Raw genomic sequence first — 20,209 nt, 5'->3', positions numbered from 1 at the left:
TAAATGAAAAGTCCAATTTCTTCAAATTTGCATTGTAAAACCATCCTTCAACTTCCTTGAAATAAATTTTACTATTTTATTAGTGCAAACAAAATGGTAATAAAACACTAATACAGCGTCTTGTATCCAGGGGAAGAGCTAAAATTAACATAGAGCGAGCAGTGTTTGCTATTACATTCAATTACCTTTTTACTTGAGATTTACATTCTCATCCCCTTAATCTCCATAGTAGTGGCTTCAAAATCATTCCTCCCAGGCTCTGCCCTTCCGGAGCCCCCACAGCTGGAAGCCAGGCCTCCCGCCCAGATGGTGCTCACCCTGGGCATGAAACCTGCCCCTTTCTCCACAGCTGCCTCTTGTCACAGTGTCCCCACTCCTTTTCCCTGCTCATAATCTTCGCACATCTCAGCCTCTCAGTACAAGGCAAGTTCAAACCAAAGGGCTCCGACCGGAGGCACACGCAGACATGCAGTTATCAATAAGCAGGTGCCCGGGCACAGGCCAGGGGCATCGCCTGCCGAGCTTGCAAAGCTCTGCCTGGTACAAGACAGGGGCGGGAGCTCCTGGGAGCCCAGGAAACTGGCATCTCTGGTTTGACAGGTTGTGGGAGAAGGTTTACTGCATGGCACAGCTGGGGACTCTGGAGGGTGGCAGGAAGCTCCAGCCGTCCTGAAGCGGGAAGAGACGAAGGAACCAGCCCTCTGGCTCATGTAGACAAAGCCCAGATCTCAGGATGAGCTGCTTGCCAGTGACAGAGGTGGGACTAGAAAGCCCTCACCTGTCTCCCTATCCAGTGCTCTGTCCTTGACATAGTCCCTAAAATCAGAGGACAAGTCACCCACCCCCATCCCAGCAACAGCCATAAAATCTGATCCCTGGGGAGAGCAAGTGGAGGGAAATGTAATTCAGAACTGTCTAGAACTGGCCAGCCTTGCCCCGAGCCATTTCCAAGCAGCCCAAAGGCTTGGTCCTGGTTCCAAGCCTGTCACAGGCTAGCCATGGGGACCACGGCCAAGCAGCCTCCCCTGTCCTGGCCTTGGTTTCTTCATCTATACAACAGGGACAGTACTCTCTGAGATGCCTTCTTCCAGTGATGGCCACAGAGTGAAAGCTCGGGGGCGCGTTAAAGCCCCCTCACAACTCTGCTGGGAATCCTCCCTGCACCTCAGCAAGGGCCACACACCCAGGGGTCTGAGTCCAAGGTGAGGACACCTTCAGGACTCTGTGACCTCACCTAGAATCCACAAGCCTTTGTGTTCCTGGTCCAACCACAGCTAAAGACTGTCACCTGATTCCCACAAAACCACTGGAGCTAATTCAGAAGAATCTCCACCCGGACCAGGACTCAGGTCACCTCACATGAGCACTGGGAGAGCAGGTATGGGGCAGGGGGACAAGGTGATAAGTGAAAATACAAATGTTAAATCCCCCAAATCTTACTACAATGCAGGAGGGATTAAGATGAAGGGGACCCACACAATCTCACACATAATGAACCAGTCACACAATCTTTACAACCCACAATCATTTACACGTACCATCATGGACACACAACACAATCACGGTCTCCTGTACCACTATTCACAAATAATCATCTATGCACAACCACACTCGCTCACACACAATCGCACACGGATTACATACGCAGTCACTCACAACCACACACAATCCCATACACAGTCACTTCCACACACCATGTGCAATCAGTTACACATACCATCTCACACACGCATAATAACACAATTACACACACACACACATTCCCAGTTGTCCCAAGGGCCTTCTTTCTTGAATCTTAGTCATTTTAGAATTAAAATTAAAAATTTTCCAGGAGGAAAATACAGACCCAAACTGATACAGAGCAAACTCCTCCTGGCCCCTGACCCATATGGGGTTCTGAGTCCCACTAGCAAAGAGTGGCTTCCAGGACTCCAGGAAGGAAGACTCTCTAAGCCCAACAGGAAGTGAGGGCATAGGCTGTTGCCCATTGGGCATTACTGGACAGGATACCAGACACCCCCAGGCCCTCCTTGCTCCACCTGGCCACCAGCTCTGGCCCTCCTCCCTGGGCCCCCCTGTCCGCCCCCAGAGGTGAGCTTCCGGAAACAGCTTTCCTGTTCCACAGATACAAGGCAAAGCTCAGGACTGTGAGCAGCCAGGGCGGCCAGGGCGGGAGCCCTATGTGCAGAACGTGGGGAGCTGTGTTTGGTTCCAACTGGCCTTCTGCACTTTTTCCTCCTCATTTTTTTCTCCCCACCCGTGAAACAAAAGAAAGTTTGTTGTTGAGGTGCAAACCTTTCTTGGGCCTTGTCCGAGTTCTACCTTGTTTTTCTTTTCTTTTCTGTCTCCCCCACCACCCCCCTTCCCTGCCTCCCCGCCTTGAATAAATAAAGCGCCCAAAGCTGGCACCGGCTGGTAAGGAAAGTACAAACTATCTCATAATTTTATAATTTTTTTTCACACACTGGCCTAGGGTTTTGGGCAAAGGACAAAAGCTATTGTCGAGCGCACAACACCAAGTTCTGAGTCACCGATACGCCTCGGCTTCCCGAGATCTCATAGGTCTCCGCGGCTGGCACAGCCGGTGAGCTCAGAGCCCTGCGGGGGCCGGGGGTGCAGGCGCCCTCTCGCCGGGCACGGCCCCGCCCCCACCCTTGCCAGGGCTCCCCGCTGGGCCGACTCCTTGGCTCTGTTGGGTTTTAATCATAGGGGGGAATTTAAATAAAATGTTGTGAAATAAAAAACAAATCACCCTAGTCCCACTGCCCTAACGCTGTAATTTTCATTTTGGAGGACTTATCTTCCCGGCTCCGTCCGTGCGCATTTGTATTTTTATTTAGTTTCTCTGCGGCTTTGAAATGCTGGGCGTTCAGGGGGCATTTTGATCCGCGTAACAAACATTTTTCCATGTTTCGAAATCATCTTCGGGGTGGTTATTTGTATAGGTGACACAGTATTTCTTCTGCCCTGTTATTCTTAGGCTGACATTATGAGGCAGAGGGGAGACCGCCCCTTGAATTGGATCGTTCATCCACAAGATCTGAGTGAATGGATCACTTGCCGTGGGGTCCTGGCCTTGAAGTGTGTAAGGCTGGCAGAGGCTCTGCCCAAGCCTTACCCATCCCAAGCGGTGCCATGAGCCCCCCTGCCTTTAGTCCCAAAGGGACTCGGGTTCCAGCAGTGGCCCTCATCTTCCTGCTGACCTTCACCCCCACAAACTACACTTCCTCTTCATAAAGCGCCCTGGCAGCAGAAGGCCCGTGACAACACTCTGCTGGCCGTTTTATATCTGAATATCTCAAAGCACTTAGCAAAGACTTTCATTTTCTCATTACCCCAAGGAGAGGAGGTCATTCGGGAAAATGGTCCAAATATTCCCATTCGTCAAAGCAAAAAGGAAGAGAGTTAAAAAGAAAATTCTACCACTTAACTGAGCAAAACCAACCCCAGAGAGCACATGGGGGTCTTGCCAGCCCATTCACCCAGTTTGCTGTTCCAATTCAACTTTAGGAGCCTCATGACTGATAGGATGGCTCCAGGCCAGACCCTGGTTTCCATTTGCTGAGAACCAATCACTCCTCAGTGGCCTCAGCTCAGGAGACTCTCCTACCTCATCTGGGGTCTCAACCAAAAGCCATATTCTCTGATGACCATAATTGTGTCAAGTACATATTACATAAATATACATGGTCACCAAAAGGGAGAAAAATACTAGAAGGAAATTCATTAAATACTAAACCAGTACCATGACAGTTCTGGGTGAATTTTCTTCCTTTTGTCTCTTATCAAAACCTGCATAAAATACAGTTCTGCATTTTCCAGTGCATGGAGGAAAGCTTGTATTTCAGAGTCAGATCAACCTGTGTTCAAAACCTGGCCCTCGGCAGGGCATGGTATTCATGCCTAAAATCCCAGCATTCAAGAGGCTGAGGCAGGGAATGGAGGGTTTGAAGATAGCCTAGGTTACACAGCTTGACCCTGGTTCAAACAAAGAATCCTGGTCCCATGGCAGACTGGTTTAAATGCTGGAGTACCTGTCTAGCAAGCTCAAGGACCTGAGTTCAACCCCCAGTACTGCCAAAAAAGTTGTAAAAATTCCTAGCCCTACTTATATGAGCTGTGTGAACCAAGCTAAGTTACTTAACCTCTCAGAGTCTTATTTCCTGCTGGGCACAATGGGACTCCAGCCACTACCTGTTTTGAGTCCTTCAATCCCACAGAAAGTCACAGTATAGGATCTCACACATAGACAGCACTCGTTAAATACCTGTTTCCTTCCTCTTTTAATAAAATGGAAATGTAAAAGCAACTCAGCTTGCTGGCTGCCCACTGAGATGAAAGCAAGACCCTTCCCCTGTACCCCTCTCAACTTCTTCCCTGTCCTCTAGCCCTGCACCTCTCCTCCCATAGCAAGTCCCCAGCACACAGACCTCAGGATACAAGACTTGGCTCTCCTGTGACTCACCTGGAGGGTGAGCTGGGGGCTCTGGGATGACAGAACAAGCTCCTCCTCTGACCCCATCCACCAGGGCAGGCCCAGACCAGCCCCTCCAGGCAGCACACAGGCCTCTCTCATGCAACGACTCAGAGGGAGGACACACCAGGCAGGCGATTCCTGGGTTTTCACCTTTCTGGCAGCCACCCTCCAGGAACAGGTGCCAGGCTGCAAAGGCCACCTGCTGCTGGGGGAGGGCAAGGGCCACACTTCCGTCTGCGAGGAGAGGTGAAGGAGAACAAAGATGGCGGCAGCATTTGGGAGTGGATTCCTCCCTGGCCAGGCAGTCTGGGCCAGCCTGGGGGGAGGGAAGGGGGGTTGGGGGAGCGCCCAGGCATTGCAAGCTTTTTCCCAGCTTCCTCCAGGACTCTGGACTGGACCAGCATGTTTGCCTTGCTGGTTTGGCAAGTGTGCTTCTACAGATCTTTGACGGCCATAACCTGTGGACTGAGGTTCCAGCCTGACCTTGGGAATCCTGGAGCCCAAATACAGGGACAGGTCTGAGCTCTCCACCTTCCTGATGACAGACAGGGAGGGTGGAGCAGGAGCAGTAAAGGTAGCAATAATAGCTACCCCTTGTTACCATGTGCCAGGCCTGTGTCTTGCCAGTCTTACTTCATTTAATCCCCACAGCAACCCCACGTGATGGGCATTATAACTAGTCCTCTTTTACAAATGAGAAAACTGAGGCTCAGAAGAGGTACTGACATGTCCAAAGTCACACACCCAACACATGAGGGGCTAGGGATTTGCACCCATGGTCTTAACCAGTATTCTCCTAGCCAGCTCCCAGAACAAGCCAACTCCACTCAGCCTTTCCACAGTAAGCCCCTGAGAGGTATCCCCAGCCACCGGGGGACACATGCACCCCCACAGAGCAGGCTGTAATTCTGCCAAAATGAACCTTTTGCCACCCAGGAAAAGGAGAGACTACTCCTCTATAAGATAAATATTCAGGTGAAGAGATACCATACACCAATACAGTGTGTGGTTGGAGGAGATCAGCAGGGTGGTCAAATTTCCCTCCTTGGGGCTCTTGGGAACGTTTAAATGGGGATGTAGGGGCATCAGTGAGGGCCTGGTACAAGTATATAATCTGTTGACTGGTTTATGGATGTGGCCACTGTGAAAAGGAGAAAAATGGGGACGGGGCAGGGATCTTGACATACACAAGCCTTCTTTGCAAACCAGGGACGGTGTCAACTCAGAATGGCACCTTTCTTTTAAAATTAAAACAGGTCTCTAATGGGAGGCTGGATGTGGAGAGGACATCAGATAAGCCCCTTACCCCCTCACCCCGCATGGGCTACTAGCTCCCCAAGTTGCCAGGGAGGCGGTGCTGGGATCCAGCAGCAGGTCCTGTGAAAGCTGGTGGAGCCCAGCAGGGTGGGGGCCTCTGGGTCACCGGGGCAGACAGTGTCCAATCGTGCTGATCACAGCACATCGCTTCATTCAGGAACCCAGAGTAAAACGCACAGCTGGCTCTAGAGTGGGTTCAGCCCTTAACTCGTTCGAGATCACTGCAGGAGCCACCGAGGCAGCAAGGTGTTGGGAGGTGGCAACCTGGCGGGAGGGGGTAGGCCATCACCAGGAGAGGGGCAGGCCAGGACATAACCCCAGCGACTAAAGCTGCTGCATACAAAAAGAAATCATAATTCTTTGCAAAAATCCCTCTAAAAACCAAATAAGCATTGGGAGTTTAGGGAGGCATGAGTGAGCATGAGTTGGGCGGGGGGCAGGGGGGGTGGGGGGAGGGCAAGGGGGGGCGCTGGGGGAGCTTGTTTTCAACCCACTGCCAAATTCTCATTTACTGTCAACTCCAATCCATTTGGAACTCACTGACTCAATTGCCTTTTCACGGGGGAAGGAGTCTGCACAATGCAGGGGACTTTTCAGCTCCACGTTAGCACACAGGGCACTGGGCAATGTCCGGGAATAAACACATGTCCCTCCCAGGGCCACTGACCCCCACCCCCCTCCTGAAACAACCCAGCCAGCACTGCCAGGGCCACATCTGCACTCCCGTATTTTAATACTTTGGGGTTTATTTATTTATTTTTAATATGGTTTAACCAGTACAGGAGAGAGAGAGTGTGTGTGTGTGTGTGTGCGTCGTACGTGTTCACACATGGGCATGCTTATAAGTTTGGGAAGAAAGGGGCTCTAACTCTCAAGTAGAAAGCCCAGGGCTGACTCTGGGGCAGATTCAAATCCTCTTTTTGCCCACAGAAAGGAGGGATTACAGGCATGTACCACCACAGCCAGCTAGGAGGGTGCTCACTTAAATTAATTCTAGAAAGTTTCGATTATGGCTAGATACATCAGCATTTGGGGGGGAATGTCCCTAAGAACTTGGCAGTTACTAAAGCTCTTCAATAATCATTATGAAAATAGTATCAACACCTGTAATGATTATGGTAATAATGGTGGTCCCTATTTTTATAGGGCTCGTGATGTGCGTTACTCTACAAAGCGCTTACTGTGTGACTTCAGTTTATGGTCACAAGAACACAATGGGCAGGCTCTGTCTACTGTCAATCCAGTTCCACAGGCTCAGGGAGTTAAGACCCTTCCCAAGGTTACAATGATCCCAAGGAGAAAAGAAAGATTTACAGTCCCCTTTTCCTAAGTGGAGCTCAGTGGACATCACCCTGCCCTGGGGAAGAGGAAGCTGCTCTGGGGTGGAGAAAGAAGGTGGTCATACCACAGAGGCCTTGGCTCTGGGTAGGAAGTCCTCTCAGACGTCTGGGAACCTCCTTGCTGCTCAGTCCCTCATCCCAACTCCATCACTGTCCCCTGGAGCTCTTTATCCAGCCCAATCTCAGAGGGATGCTGTCCAGTAGAACTTTCTGCATTGCTGGAAATGTTCTGTATCTGTGTTGCCCAATACAATTACTCTAGCCTATGTAGCTTGGGAGTACTTGACCCAAAATTTTAATTTAATGTTAGATTCCATGTGAACTGGGGCTACTGGATTGGCCAGTATAGACCCAATACACTCCAGCTACCCTATTCCCTCCCAGCCTAAGAGCTGTCTTAGAAATAAAGACAAGGAACATGGCATACCAGCAAGGCCCCCAGTTCCCAAGTGAGCATGCTGCTCTCCCTCCCTCCTGTCCTCCCTCCTTCCCTCCTTCCTTCTCTCTCCTTTCCTTCACTTCCTCATTTCTTCCTTCCCTCCTATTCCTTCCTTCCTTCTTTCCTTACTTTTCTCTCTATTCTTCTCTCCTTTCCCTCCTCCCCTCTCTCTTCCTTCTCTCTTCTCTCCTTCCTTCTCTTCCCTCTTTCTTTTTTTCTTAGTAAAAAGCATCAGTTTAATTAGATAAATCCTAAGAGCATGTGGCCTGGAGTTCGTCATGGAAATTAACCTGCTCCCAGATCTCAGATAGTGAAACAAGAACCGGGGTGTTTTTGGCAGAGCACAGTGAAATGGGAGAGGCTGATGGAGTTTCATACACCTCATCTTCCATAAGTGCCCCTCGCCCCTCCAGTGCCCCCCCATCCTTGCCTCCTTAGGTCAGTGCTTCCATGTCCCTTTGCCTCCTTCCCCATTCTTCCTTGCCCCCTCCATCCGGGCCTGGGATCCCCCCAGGACAGGCCCACTCAGCACAGGTGGGAAACCTGGCTCCATCCACATGGGCTGAGGGGACACCAGCAATTCTCAGCCTGACTTGCCCTTTAGCTAAACATCGAGCTACTGGAGCCAGCTCAGGTTGCGTGGGCACCCAACTGAGGCTTGGCCCAAGCTGTCCAGGTATCATCCCAGCCTCACCCCAGCCATACTATGTGCAGCTCACTGGACTAAACATGTGTGAAATAATGCTCAAGGTTTAAACGCCAGCCACAAACATCCTCCTCTCCCCTAATCCTCACAGTCACCCCACCATTCCCATTTTACAGCTGTGGAAACAAAGGGTTTGAAGAATTAATCTGCCCAACTGGGAGAAACACAATTCACATTTGCCTTAGCCTGGCTCCAAATCCCATGCTCTCAGCCTCTACCAGCCACACTGGCACATTGTACCTCTCCACCACAGAGGAACCCTCACATACAAGACTCATGGAGCCAGAATTAGGCTCCATGGCAGAGCCCACAGGCACGTTGGGCCAGTTCCCAGGTCCGTCTTCCCCACTCTCACCCCCAGTCTCCTGACCCACACAGCTCCCAAGATGGAACTCCTCACTCCATAGAGCTCCAGCAATGGGAAAGAGAAGCCAGTGACCCCAGCAGGTTTGGGAATGACTTCACGTGTGGGCATGGTCTTCCTTCCCCTCCCTCCTGATCCATCATCAAGGTACCAGGAAGAGCCCACAGCAGCCACAAAAGTGAAACAAAAAATCCAGAATTTCTAGCCAACATTACATCCATCACCCCGCACCTAATGGAGTCCTGAGCCTAGATATACAGGGAGTTCCTCCCCTTTTACAGATGTGAAAGACCAAGGCACAGGCTAGTTAAGTCACTAATGCTAGATCACACAACACTGCTCCCCAGCTCACTGGCTCCAGAATTCGTAACATACAAGATATAGACCTACTCAGCGAGCTGTGGGTTCCACAAGCTAAAACAGCAAAGCACACGCAATGTCCTGAACAGGATCCCCTATTCAGCTGAAATGCAGCCCTTTAACTCAGCCCAGAGTTCTCACTAACAGAACCAACCCAGAACCTGATACAAAAACACAACCTCAGCACCATCCGCTGTGTCTGGGCCTGTGGCTTTCTGAAATAGAATTTGCAGGGGTCCCTTTGAGACACATACCGTGTTACATAAAGCATGTTCATCTGACACTGGAGACACCCTGCACTTGACAATGTGACCACCATAAATTCTTTATTATGTTTAATTACTTTCAAAGGACTTCCACAGCTACCAACCCAGCTGACCATCAGGACAACCTTCTGAGAGAAAAAGGCCATTTGACTAGAAAGGAAAGTGAAGCCCAGAGACCAAATGACTTGCCCAAGGCCACACAGGGATTTACTACACAGCCAGAATCAAAACAGGGTCTCTTGACGCCTACCCTACCCGGCCACTCACAAGACCCTAAGTGGGCACAGAGATGAGGAGCTAGGGCTGGCAGAGAGTGGACAGCTAGACCTCCACAGGGCTTTGGACCACCCATGCCTTACCTCATCCCCCATCCCTGGCCAGAGATGCAGATGTGTGGCCCACAGTCTCTCAAAAGATCAGATTTCCCTGAAATTCCCAAGGCACTCTAGGACTAGTGGGCCCGGAAATGGCCCTCACATAGCAAGATGCACAGCTGAGCTCCTGGGCGAGGGGGGTGGCAGAGCTGGAGACGCTGGCACAGACCCCGTGGGTACTCTGCCAGCAATTAGTGCTGGGGAAGGGTGCCAGCCTGGCAGGGTGCATTCCCCCACCCTTTCTTCTCATTTACACACACACACAAACACGCACACACACGCGCGCGCGCACAGGCTCACCCACCCAGAGACTAGCAGCACGGCTTCCTTTCGGTAAGTCTCATCAGCGAGGCACACGAAGGGCATGCAATTTGGCCATTACTGCTCTTAACAAGAGAAAGGCAGAATCACCCGCCATTAACCCATCCCGCTCCCTCCTGGCTTAACACCAGCTCAGTCACCAGCCTTCACCTCAAACTCCCACACGCTCTCTGCAAAGCTCCCCAGAAGTTGCTTTCCACAAGAAATAGAGTTTATTTTTAAAAACTATTTTTTCAACCAATTGTGGGAAGTCAATCCTGAATTGCACTGTTCTCTATGCCCACCTTTCTCCCCAGAGAAAACTGTCCATGGTCAGAACATGACCTTGGCTAAGACCTTTCCTCACACACCCTGGGAAGCCTAGAGAATCTGAGCCAACTGAAAGAAGGTGCCCGTGACCTGGCCTGGGGCATCTACCTTAGCAGGTGCAGCTCTGCACAGGGCAGCCTGCGTTATTGGCCCTGCTCCATCTACAGGGGTTCTCTGTGTGACAGTTTGACAGCGGCCTCCTCTCCCATGACTGAGGCAGTCAGGTGGGAGTGATGGTGAGGACAGCTTTGTCTCTGCCCTCCTTATGTCTTCATCTCAGAGAACTAGAAAGAAGCCCACCGGAGTAAGGAACCCTGGAGAGTCTTAGACTGGGTTTATAAGATTTATGCAGCCCCTCGGAGTAGAAGCAATATTTGTGCTTATGAGGTTTTTTGTATTAATAAGAGTCTCAAAAGGGGCACATGAATTCAAAAGGACGGAAGTGCTCAGCTCACAGACCCCTCCCAGACTCAGCAGTGCCTGGTGCCCAGGTGGTAAGGAGAGAATGGGCAGAGAACACAGCCGGACTCCCATCCTCCCTACTCCAAGTGTCTCTGGCTGGCTGGCTGTCTTTCCCCTCAGAAGCTACGCCCTGGTTCATCCTAGTGCTGGTCACAGGAGGACCAGTCCAGGAGATGGGCTGTGCCCCTGGGCGGGTGCCCACTACCTTCCTGCCTGCCTACCAGGGCTGCCCGCTGAGCCAGCAGAGCAAATGCACAGCGGAGCCACGGCGGAGGAGAATGGGAACCAGCGACTGCTCTGCTCGCAGCCTGGAAAGGCTCGCAGAGCCTTTAAGCCACCTAGTGTCCGGAGCTGAGCTCTGGCCGCTGCTCTGGCCCTTCAGCTTCCCAGAGCAGCCACTAACTACAGAGGAACCTGAGGGGACAGCAAGGGAGGGCCAGAGCACGACAAATCCCCTCTACCCACACCTGGGCCTTTTCTAGGAGCTGGAGACCAAGAGCTGGAGATCATGGTGCCCAGGGGGAAGCAAAGACCCTATGACCCATACCCCCACCCCTCACACCCAAGGCAAGACCATTTCTATCACCCCTACTTCTTGCCTCTAGCAAATCACCCTATCTTGGAGACCCCCTAGGTGTCCACTCAAACACCCCATCTCACCTGGGACACCTTGGGGTCCCCCACCCCAGCCACCAGCAGAGCCTCAGAACCCCAAGACTCCACTCCCACCGGGCCTGTGAGCCCCCACTTCTCACCCCCTCCTCTGCTCTCCCTTTCCTCTGTGTCCTCAAGACTCCTCTCACCTTGACAAGCGTTAGGATTACCCAGCATTTACACTCAATGCTCTTCTTTATTCCTTAAGACTTATTAAGAATGATAATGAGTTCCGAAGGAGCTACACGTCTCTCTTCTCTCTCTCTCTCTCTCTCTCTCCCCCTCTCTCTCTCTCTCTGTCTCTGCCCCCCCACCCCCCACCCCTTTGCTCTCTTTCTCTACGTGTCTCTTCCACCAAAGACACACAGGACAAATCCAGACCAAAAGAGAAAAAAAATTCCAACAACATGGAACAAGGGCACTTGGGGATTTATATTCAATAAATCCACCTCACCTCTGTCCTGTCCCTAGGTGTCCTCAATTATTGTGATTTTAAAAAACAACTCCCCTTCCCCTCTCACAGGGCAGGCCACCCCTTGCTTGCTCTCAGGACTTTGGACAGGGGGGTAACAGGAGACAGGCCCAGCTTGCCTGCAAAACCTCGTTAACGTGCAGCCCTTAAACGGTTGATTAATTTTTGCAGAATTTACGACAGGCTTTAGCTTTTCTTTCCCCCAAGCTGTGGCCTCAGAACCACAGCAACTTAACTTGGTGAACTTGAGGGGAGACAAGATGGGGGTGTCTCCCTCCCCCAGCAGACTCTTGCCACTGGAACCACAGGCAGCTGGGTGACAGATGGAAGACACAGAGATGTCACTGCCCAGGCAAAAGACAGACCCGCTCTCAGAACAGCATGGTACCCAAAAGGAAAATCACAGGGCAGGCAGCGCCACACCTAACTTCTGACTATTGGGGTTTTTATTAACGTGGAAATAAGCGGACAGTGGGCAGAGAGGAAGCGAAGTCTCGGGCTTGGAGCTGGCAAGGATGCAGAGCCTTGCGCCCAGCAAACCACACAGCACGTCCTGGGCAAAGGGATCGGCCTTATCGGTCTGCCGGGCTGCCCTTCAGAGAAAGGGAAGAACAGATCCTAATGAAATTACGGTTTTTAAAATGTCTATAAATTAAATCTATCTCCCTCTCTCTGTGCCTCTCCCCCTGAGCTCCCTCCTCTAGCAGGCTTGTGTGCCTCTCCCCGGTTCCCTCTGCTCATGTCTGTTTTTCTGATATAGACATCAAGAGGTTACAGACTCAATCACAACTCGGCTCGAGTCGCAGCATCAGACTTGCCTGGCCTTCTCCTTCCTCTTCGGAAACCAGCTACCAAATAAATCTCTCTTCTTTATATTTTCACTGTCAATGCCAAAAGCCTAAAGATTCTTTCCGTTGACTCACAGCCTTTTTTCACTTAGTTCAGATGGGGAGAAAATATTTTTTGTAATTGTGACTGAAAACAACATAAATGCTCTCTATCTTGTTCCCCTTTTTGAAGGACACATGCAAAACCTTGTCCATAAGTGAAATTTGTAAATTGTGTGTGTTGGGCAGAGGGACAGTATAAATGTGCTTAATGTACATCAAAGAGGAAAGGCAAAAAAATGGCTGGAGGATGTTCATAAGAAATCTAGCACATTTCTGAAGTTAAAGGGTGACGTCATAAGGCTTGTTGTTCGCAAAGGTCCATTGGAAAAGGGCAGAACAGAAAAGTGATTATTTTAAAAAGGAAAAAAAATATACTGCTTCTACCTTTTCCAATACTGTTACTCCAGATAGAGGGGAGGTGTGCCAGCTGTATGATTTTATATCCTAAAAGGATCCCCTTCCCAGCCAAAAAAGATAAAGGTAAAACATCCAAGTCACAGTCAATCACCATCATTCTGACAAGCAAAAACCAGCCTCAAGTTGGAGGGCTGAAAAGAAAAAACAAAAACAAAAGCCTACCACCATGCTGGAAATACTAACCAGAGGGAATTCCAAAAGCTACTTTTCCAGGAAAAGGCACTTAAGACCAAGGCTGAAGAAAGCTGAAGGTGAATGGAAAAAGAAAAACTTTGTCTTTCCAATTAAGTAGCCTGGGAAAAAGAAGGGAGGTGGGGAACACATTACTACCAACTCATTAATTCTTTCCTGTAAACAATTTAATTAAATTCTGCTAAATACAGGAGAAATACTCATTTTGGAGTGCTTCCCCCAACCTCAAAAGCAAATTCCTCCAGGTTCCTCCCCCCAGGCCAACACCTCCCTGGCCTCCATAGCCTTGCAGGGCAGGGCCAGCCCAGGCTGGGACTGCACAGCACAGCCCAGCCATGAGGGGTGGCAGCACCTAGGTCTGGAAGCTGACATTTCAGCTTTTAAAAGAAATGGGAGATAAGCTGTTGACTTCTTGCTTAAAGTATTTTCTTGTTCTAACTCATGTTCTTATGTCACTGGGCGAGGAGAGAGAGAGAGAGAGAGAGAGAGAGATATGACTTTCCTTGAATGATCTGTTTAACCTAAGCCAGAGGAAAAAAAAGAAAGTCATTAATTACTTATGTGAGCTATTGCTTCAGAAAGACAATAAACCTGCCCGGTCGCCATGGATATGACATATTTGCTCTGAAAACAACACAATAATTAGCAAAGGGGAAAGATACAAGGAGAATATGCAAACTCCTGAGTTTAAAGCCACAGTGCTCTTTTTACTCCTAAGCCTCTGCTCTGTTTGCAATCCAAATCAAACAAAAATTTAAAATATAGCAATGAGGGAAATAATAGGAATAGCTCCCCTCTCCTCTGAGCTGAAAGCAACAACCACTCCATCGTCTCCAAAATAAAATAATATCAAAGAGAAGCAAGATAGCGGTGGGGGTGGCGGGGAATAAGTAAAGTACTGCCTCTGTTTTTATTTCCTATAGCAGGGGTGGAGTCTTGAGTTTTTTGTTTTTAAGTGTGCTCTTATTTAGCACTGGATCTTCTGGCCAGATATAAATTTATTTATGAAAGCCAAATGCCCTGTGTGTGGCTCACTCCTCCCCAAAGTAAACGGAAATGTGAAGGGGGGGGACTCTATTCTGAAAACACCAGCTCTGTGGAAGCCCCCCCCCCCTCTACCTTTAAGAAAATGGAACCTGGGCCTTTAATATTAAAAATGCATTAAATGATTTTGCCTACAACTTAATCCCGAAGGATCATTAGGAAATGCAATCGCTTTGTATCATATCTGCCAATGTGACAGATATGAGTCAGAGTAGGTCCACAATTTTTCGGTGTCAAAAAACATATTTTTTTGCTTTACTTTCTTAATTTACTGCAAACCCCATCACCACTATCATCAAAGTCACAGAAAAATGCCTGAGTAGAGAAGAGGAGAAAAGTTGGTATCTCACACACCAGTCAGAGGTTACTGATGTTCTCTTAAAAAGTAAGGAAAACAGGACTTTAAATTTTTTTGGGTGACTGATTTCTAAAAAAAAAAAAATTCAAGCACTCCATTAACTTTGAGTAAAAACTCCTTTCCCCCTCTTCATAGAGGCTAATTTTCCACAAACAGATGGTCAGGATCTAAAAGAGAAGCAAATATACCTCAACCCCCACAGGCAGAAAAATCTAACTTTGAACTTCTTTTTAAATTAAAAGGGGGGCAAGATAAACTACTAATAAGTATGAAAAAATTAGCTGAGTTTTGTTTTTCTTATTCAAAAAATCCTTTAAACACAAGGGGAACAGCTAGAAAGGGGAGGTTCATATTTAACTGACTTTCCCATTTTTTTAAACAATAGTTTTTTTTTTTAGATTGGACTCTTTGATCTTGAAAGAATTTTGCTCTTCTATGATGGGGGGAAAGGGGTGGTGGTGAAATGATCTGTTTTAAATGATGATGCAACTTAGGGATCAAAGCCTTCGCTTTCTGCTAGCCATAATAAGCTATACTTGTCACAAAGCGTGAGTCTCCCGGGCTCCTCTCCTTCAATGAAGGAAAAAAAATGAACTGAGACTCAGGGCAAAAGATGAAGTCTCAGCAAGGTGCAAAGTCTAAAAAACAAAATAATAAAAAAAAAAAAAAGCAAGGAAAAGACAGAGAGAGGGAGGCACTGCCCCTTTAAACGTTTTAGTGCATATGGAGTTTGATTTCTGAAAGAGATCAGTTTAACATCTCCATAGAAACCAGCAACAGATTATCATCAACAGAATAAATAACTAGTCTAATAAATTAAACAGGAGGCATAAGATCGCTGGAAACCTGATTACTGAAGTTCAACAATATTCCCCATAAACTCTCGTTAACCGCGTCTGAGGTGGCTAACAGGATGGGGGGTGGGGGTATCTCCAATTCGTGGGGTTCCGATGAATAGGACTGTGGTCGCTGCCCGGAAGGCAGAAGTTCTCCCGCTCTGTCCTGGAGAGGGTCCGAGAGCTCCAGTGAGGGGCAAATCATAAAAGTCAAAGTTTGGGAACTGGGAAAGTGGCTGGGGATCGCCGGAGGTGGCGCGGGTCGCTAGAGATGTCTCCAGTCACGACGACTGCCCAGGACGCACCGCCTCGCCGCCACCAGGGCGCAAACCCTGCGCTTTGCTCTCGGGCGCCGACCAGCCCAGCGCCCCCTCCGGGCACGTGGAGCGCAGCCCCAGCGCAGTCCCGGGGGACCAACTACCCCCCTCCCCACGCCCGGCGCAGCTGCTCCTGCTCAGCCCGGACAGCTCCCTTTAGGACGGCGGTGTGTGTGTGTGTGTGTGTGTGTGTGTGTGTGTGTGTGTGCGTGCGTGTGTGTGTGTGTGTGTGTGTGTGCGTGTGCGTGTGCGTGCGCGCGCGCACAGTGAGGTGGGCGGGGGGGGGGGGCACCAGTACTACCCCGCGATCTGTTTCCCAGTCCCCTCGCGTGCTCTCACCGAGCGCTAGTACCAGCTTAGAGATGTCTTAAACTTACCAACTTTGTCCAGCGACTACCCTGGTCCTCCCCCCACCCTCCGCCTCCGCGAGTGTACTAGGTGTTGGAGGGACAGCTACACACACTGAGGGCCGCGCCCCCAGACTCCGCTGGAGCAGCGACGCACACCCCCCATACACACTTGCCCAGAGATCCAGCGGGGTTTGGCGGGGGGGTGAGGGGGGGCTCCAGCATCGGAGGAGGGTTATTAACTCTGCTTCCCTACTGGACAAATCTTATGCATGGGCACCCGCATCCGCACCCGCACCCTCCCCAGCGTGACTGGACGGAGGTCCTAGCCGCAGTGCCCAGGCCCGCTTCCCAAGCTGAAGCTGGGTCAGGAGAAACTTGTGCGGAAGGAGAAGCGGACCCCGGCCTCTCGCCACACTTCTCTCCTCCCCCAACTCCGGACCGGGGTCGGGATAACTTGGAAGAAGAATCTGTGCCCACCCCCTAGAGAAAAATCTATTATTATGATCTTAATCTACGCCCCCAAAGTGTCCCTCCTGCTGTGATTGACGGCGCATACACCTGTTCCCCTCGCGGAGGAGCTTCCAACGCTGGGGACAGACAGTCGCTCAACTGCTCCGCAGCGGCCCAGCGCCCGCCGGCCCGCCCGCACCGAGCAGCCCCCGCCCGAAGCCCCAGTGCGCCCCTGCCCACATCTCCGCGGCCCCAGCGGCCGCCCCCTCCCCTCTCAGGCCCGGCTCCCCGGCCCTCTCGCTCCCGGCCGCGCTGGCTTCGGAAAGAGAGAAAGAACAGAAAGCAAAACTTCCTGGCGGCCGACGGTCATCAGCTGCACATTCTGCAAATGCCACCGAGTAAAAATAAACCGGCCGCCGCTCCGCCCGGCCGACTCACCCCAGGCGCACGACTCGGCCCCCCTGACTCGGGTGCTCCGTGAATGTCGGTCTGGAAAGGTCCCCCATTCCTGGGCGCCCCCTTGGAACCCCACTCCCGACACTGCACCAGCCACCACGCGCTACTTTGCCCTGAAGCCCGACCCCAAGTGTCCGGGTAGCCCAGCCATCTCTCCCTTAGTGTCCCCCGTGCCCCCACAAGCTACTCCTGTCTTCCACAAGGTGCCTATTTCAGCTCCGTGTCCTTGGATTCAGGGATCCTCCTTCCCCAAATGCTAACACCCCCCCCCACAGGTCACCCTCAGCCCACCTTGGGGCACAAACCCGCTCGACACTCTTCCATCGCTGCAGAGACCCCGGGAGCGCAACCGCTCCATCAGTCCGCTGGCCTGCCAGCCCAACATCCCACGTCCCCAGGCGCAACTTCTCTCCCGGCGCACCAACAGTCGCCCCAACTCCCCGGAACTTTTCCCAGACACAGGCGGGCTCCGGCCGACAGCCGAGCTGCTCGGAGCCGGTGCTCCGACTCTGCCCAGCGTTGCCAGCCCGAGCCCGGGGAGGCTGGGGTGGGGGAGAGAGTGAGCAGCGCCACTTGCCGCGCCTGGAACAGCGCACTTGAGATAAACTTCCCAGGCACAGATTGAAAAGGGGGCGCCGCTCCCCTCATCCAAAAGACCTCTTGCCTTCGTTTTCCCACCCGGGGCACCCCTTGTCACCCTCAGCCTAAGTGAACACTGCCTACCTCTGCCGGTAGCACGTACACCCCAGTGGCGGGGCACAAGAGCCGGCTGGAGGGGAACACCACCCACCACTTCCCCTGGGCAAAGTATTGCAAAGTCACCCCAGGCACCCCTCACCCTTGCCTCCTTCTCTGCCCTGGACAGCGCAGACCCCCCCCGCCGCGCAGCTGGGGGAGGGGGCGTAGGAGAAGGAATTATTACCCGGTATTGGCGAGCACCTGCCCCCCCGGGAGCCCACAGCGCGGGGGGCGCCCCCACCCCATTTGCAAAGTCCTGCACTCGCGTCTAGCACCTCCCCCTCTTCTCCCCTACCCCGCCGCCCCCTCAGTTTGAGTAAGTGACCCCCAGGAGCAACAGCCCTTCCCTCCCCGGGATCCGCGAGCCGGGCATTCCCCTGGCCACGGCGAGCGACACGATGCCCCGCGCCCGGATGCCAGCCCTCGGTGCCCCCTGCCTTCCGCACGGCCGGAGTTGGGTGGCAGCCGCCGCTCGCAGGCTGGCTGGCTCTCTCGTTCGCTCGCTTGCCCGCTCCCTGCTGCAAGCGGCAGCCCCGGGGGTAGGGGGCTGCACCGGGACAGGGAGCAAGGCGGGAAGACGCCCCGGGAGGGCCACAGAGCCGGGGGACGTGGGGGGGCCGCGGTGGAGGGAGCGCCGAGTCTCTTACCTGCACTTGGGGCGGCTTTGGGTGACTTTCCAAGTCCGGGGGAAAAATGTGTGTGTGTTTGGGATGGAGCGCCGCGGGCGCGCATGCGCTGCCCAAAGTTGCCGGATCCCGGATTTTTCGCTCCCAGTCTCCGCTCTCGCCCGCTGTGATTATGGAATTCTCCGCGGCCGAGCGGGCGAGTGGGTGGCATGCAAAACCCGGGCCGGATTGTGGGGCCGGGCTCCGCTCCACCCTCACACCCCCAGACCTTCCCCTCCCAGATTCTTCCCACCCACCGCCCGGGGTGGACTCAGCGTGCGCGCGCGGCGAGACCGACCTGCGAAGCAGCATCTGAGCGCGCAGCTCTCTTTTGCGGCTCCCGAAGGTTTCTACATGCCGCTACCGAAAGGAGTTGAGGCTGGGCAGAGGGAGGAGAGCTGGGGGTGCGTGACTTTTCACCTGTTGTGAACCCGGAGAGCCCCCAAGTTTGGTCCCCACTTTTCCACTGAAGAACTGGCTCTTTTGTGCAAGTTAAAATTGTCCAACCCAAAAGAACGTAATGTTTCTACTGTTTAATACCCTCTTTGCACTTGTTCTTTGCAAGAGTTTTTCATGTAGTCTCTTGTGCAAGAAATAAATCCTTAAGTGAGCAAGATAGGCCATGCAGAATGACCCTTACACCGGGCGGGGATGGGACAGATAATATTAAAACGAATAATACTGAGTGAAAAGGTCCACCAAGAAAATAAAACAAGGCAGTAGGATAAAGAGTGTCTTGGGAGAGCTAATCCCTGTGGCAGGCAGAGCCTCTTTGAGAGGGTACTCAGCATGCTCTTCTCACCTCCCAGTTGGTTTGAAGTGGCCACACCAGGAAGAGCCTGGAGCCAGCAGTCAGTATAGTCCTGGGGCTCTGCAGCCTGGGTCTGGCCTTTCCTAGCCAGGCCACCCCATCCCAGGACCAGAACAAAGTGAACAAAGTCAGAATGGAAATAGGAGAGACATTTTTAAAGGGGGAAGGGGAGAGAACACGCAGATGATAAGTGAGAAATTGACCACAGTAGTACTAAATAGATAAATGATGAGTTGAGTAAATGAATAAAAATTCATAGTATGACCCAGGTTTGAGATGTGTTGGACACAGTGCATTACACTAAGAGGAAATGCCACAGGCTGGCGAAACACTATTGTGGCCTGAGAGACTGGGGGCCTACCTTGAAAGGCTTCAATGGAGTCTCTCACCGCTTGAAAGTGACTCCATGCTTGCAATGATAATTGTTCAAGACAGACATCTGCTGGGATGTGTTCCGTGCCCTGCCTTAGCTGGAAGTTAATTGGTCCAGAGGCAGATGGGCAGAGCCCATGAACTCCATGGCCCTCTGGTCCTGAGGTGGCAGAGACTTGTCCCATCCGTTTAAAGCCTTCAGGTTTGGGCAAGAGTCACCCCACACTGATTAGATTCCCAGTGATAGCAGGGTGTCAGACTCGCTGGGAAAGAGACCAGCTCTAAAACCCAGCTCCTTACTACCTGGAATGTCTCTAGGGATCACTTCAGGATTTGCCTGTACATGAAAGCTAGAATTGGGGTTCAGACACCTGTCAGGTTCATTTTGTTGTTCCCCTTCCTTATCCCAAGAGTTAACAGAAAGCAATGACACACTAAGAGTTAACAGCCTC

The 20,209-nt window shown here is 51.6% G+C and overlaps 1 protein-coding gene across 6 annotated transcripts in view; it reads right to left on the bottom strand.

The window, feature by feature from the left end:
* Positions 1–19,878, bottom strand: part of Casz1 (castor zinc finger 1) — a 144,215-nt gene extending 124,337 nt beyond the window's left edge. For 2 of the 6 annotated variants that reach the window (XM_074081370.1, XM_074081377.1), the window contains exon 1: positions 18,557–18,729. The gene's annotated coding sequence lies outside the window, so the exon portion shown is untranslated. Of the gene's footprint in view, positions 1–317; positions 1,765–4,465; positions 5,419–18,556; positions 18,731–19,746 lie in introns of those variants that run through there. The other 4 variants (XM_074081373.1, XM_074081380.1, XM_074081375.1 and 1 more) reach the window with 4 other exon arrangements.
* Positions 19,879–20,209: the final 331 nt, after the last annotated feature.

This window comes from Castor canadensis, chromosome 7, assembly GCF_047511655.1.
Source record: "Castor canadensis chromosome 7, mCasCan1.hap1v2, whole genome shotgun sequence".
Taxonomy (NCBI): domain Eukaryota; kingdom Metazoa; phylum Chordata; class Mammalia; order Rodentia; family Castoridae; genus Castor; species Castor canadensis.
Note: the sequence above shows the minus strand (reverse complement) of the source record. Positions and strands in the feature narration are given on the sequence as shown.